The sequence below is a fragment of the Octopus bimaculoides genome, chromosome 9, assembly GCF_046866305.1.
Source record: "Octopus bimaculoides isolate indiv1 chromosome 9, ASM4686630v1, whole genome shotgun sequence".
NCBI lineage: Eukaryota > Metazoa > Mollusca > Cephalopoda > Octopoda > Octopodidae > Octopus > Octopus bimaculoides.
Window position 1 is genome coordinate 15,699,898 of NC_142936.1, and position 2,500 is coordinate 15,702,397.

Below are 2,500 nucleotides of genomic sequence, written 5' to 3' on the forward strand. Positions count from 1 at the left end.
CCAGTACTGCATGAAAAAGGTATTGTAAATTGGGATATGACATAATTCATGTGATAAGCCGAGAAATTATGAACGGTATATATATATATATATATATATATATATATATATATATATATATATATATATATATATATATACGAGTGAATGGACAGACACAAGAAAGTGTAGAATGATTATTGTGACTTAAATCAATCAATCTATGTATCTGTATATATATATATATATATATATATATATATATATATATATATATATATTAGGTTGGAAAGAAATTCCTGTCGCATTTCATGTTGGAAGAGAAATAAATTTCTAGTCTTGATATATTTAAGCAAAACAATCCAATCGATTTGGCATAGAATTGATTCCTCGATCTAAAGTTCTTCAGGTTTAGAAGCAAAAGAACAAAACAAAAAAACCACAAAGACAAAACCAAAGTACAACAAAAGCTAAAATAATAAGAAAAACTCTACTCAATATTATTTTCAGTCTTTTCATAACTGATAAACCATCTTCCTTCTAAATAATGTTGCAATGATCTGAAAAGATGACAGGTAGATTGAACATGGTCTGCAGAGTAAGGGTGATGAGGCAAAACTTCCATATTTAGTGCCATAATCTATTCCTTAGTTACTTGGGCACTATATGGTATTGATTTATTGTGTAAAAGCAACACCCGTATACGAATGATGGACGCTTCTTTTGCAAATTTTGTGCAATGCTTCTAGTTGACGACAATACTCCTGTGCATTAACTGCTTCCTTTTGGTTTAACACTCCATGACAGACGACACCCTTCGAAGGCGGCGAACTGGCAAAAATGTTAGAACGCCGGGCGAAATGCTTACTAGTATTTCGTCTGTCTTTACGTTCTGAGTTCAAATTCCGCCGAGGTCAACTTTGCCTTTCATTCTTTCGAGGTCGATAAATTAAGTACCAGTTGCGTACTGGGGTCGATCTAATTGACTTAACCCCCTCCCCCAAATTTCGGGCCTTGTGCCTAGAGTAGAAAAGGATAAATGACACCCTTCGCATCCCAACAGACACCCGACTTGGTTTGCAGTGGATTATCCTTTTGTATCGGGTGTTAGCCGCTGTCGTTTTAGTTGGATATAGTTGTACAGATTCTACATTTCTTTGTTTGTGATGATTCTACTCAGAAAAGGGTTCTATAGCAAATCTACTCTTCAATGTCGGATAGAGTGCAACGCTTTGATTAGGCTGAGAAGCAGTCAGATGAGGAGGAACCCACGAACAAAGTTATGAATTCATAAAGATGTTTTATGATCGAAGTTTGACTTGAATTGTTTTGTCAATTCTCGTGTAGCTTCCGTTGGATTTTCCTCAGTTATGACTTTCAGAAGCTCAATATTGGCAGAACATGGTTGTTCAAATCGAGGGGAGTCTCTGAGAGAAAAAATTCCCGAGCTAAAGTAGCTCAGTCATCGTTGGTATGTCCGGATGTTTAAGGCTTCATTTCCATTGACAGAACGAATATTTCCTGCCGCTTCCATTTCTGAAGATCCACTTTTGAATTGATACAACATGCAGTGCCTAATATGGAGCTGATCTAAATTCATTTTAAAGTGTCAAATTCTGTTTTCTTTTATCTCAAGCATTGAATAAATACCCTGAAATTAGTCATGTGAAAAATGTGTAGGACATTTTTCCTACATAATGTATATGTATATATACATATATGTTTTTTTAAGAAATTGATTATGATCTTATACATTTACTCTACGTAACGTATTGAGTACCGTTTTAATTTTATGCTGTTCATACAACTTTTGGCAGTTGTATTATTATACCATAATCTTTTCCACATTAAATATCACTTTACTATCTTTAGTTATCAATATAAAATCGTCGGGCCTTATATAATCATATAAAGAATATTTTCTACATTTTAGTATTACTCATGAGAAAGTAAAAGACGGATCGCACATTAGTAGTCACAAAATATGTTCTCACAGGTATGCAGAACAGGAAGATAACAATCCCCCTTAGCATCCAATTAGAGCACAGCATCATATTCAAACTTTTAAATTTTCTTTCTAACACCTTTGCAAACAAAATGTTTTCTTTTGTCCATACTTTTTTTTTCGGTTTTTAGCTTTTTGGGTGCTTTTTCTAGAGATGTTTTCATAAAAGTTTATCGTCAGAAACTATATATGCTGGTCGTACACTAATCTTCACAACCAATCTAAGATCGGAGACATGAATCTTGGAATAATGGTTAGTGAAGTTTTCAGCTTCTACTACATATGATGAAAATCTACCACTCGTCTTGACTACAACATTTATTCCTTGTTCACAGAATTCTTTGTGTCATAGCCTCCCCCACATATACAGACACACACAAATGTACGTACACACACACACACACACACACACACACACACACACACACACACACACACACACACACACACACACACACACACACTCGTTAAGCTTTTAGCATCAGTTGAAGACATTTCAACGACAACTGAGATCAT

The 2,500-nt window shown here is 34.5% G+C and overlaps 1 protein-coding gene across 4 annotated transcripts in view; it reads right to left on the reverse strand.

Moving 5' to 3' along the window:
- Positions 1-2,500, reverse strand: part of LOC106874612 (calcitonin gene-related peptide type 1 receptor) — a 358,420-nt gene that overhangs the window by 243,236 nt on the left and 112,684 nt on the right. The window lies entirely within an intron of this gene.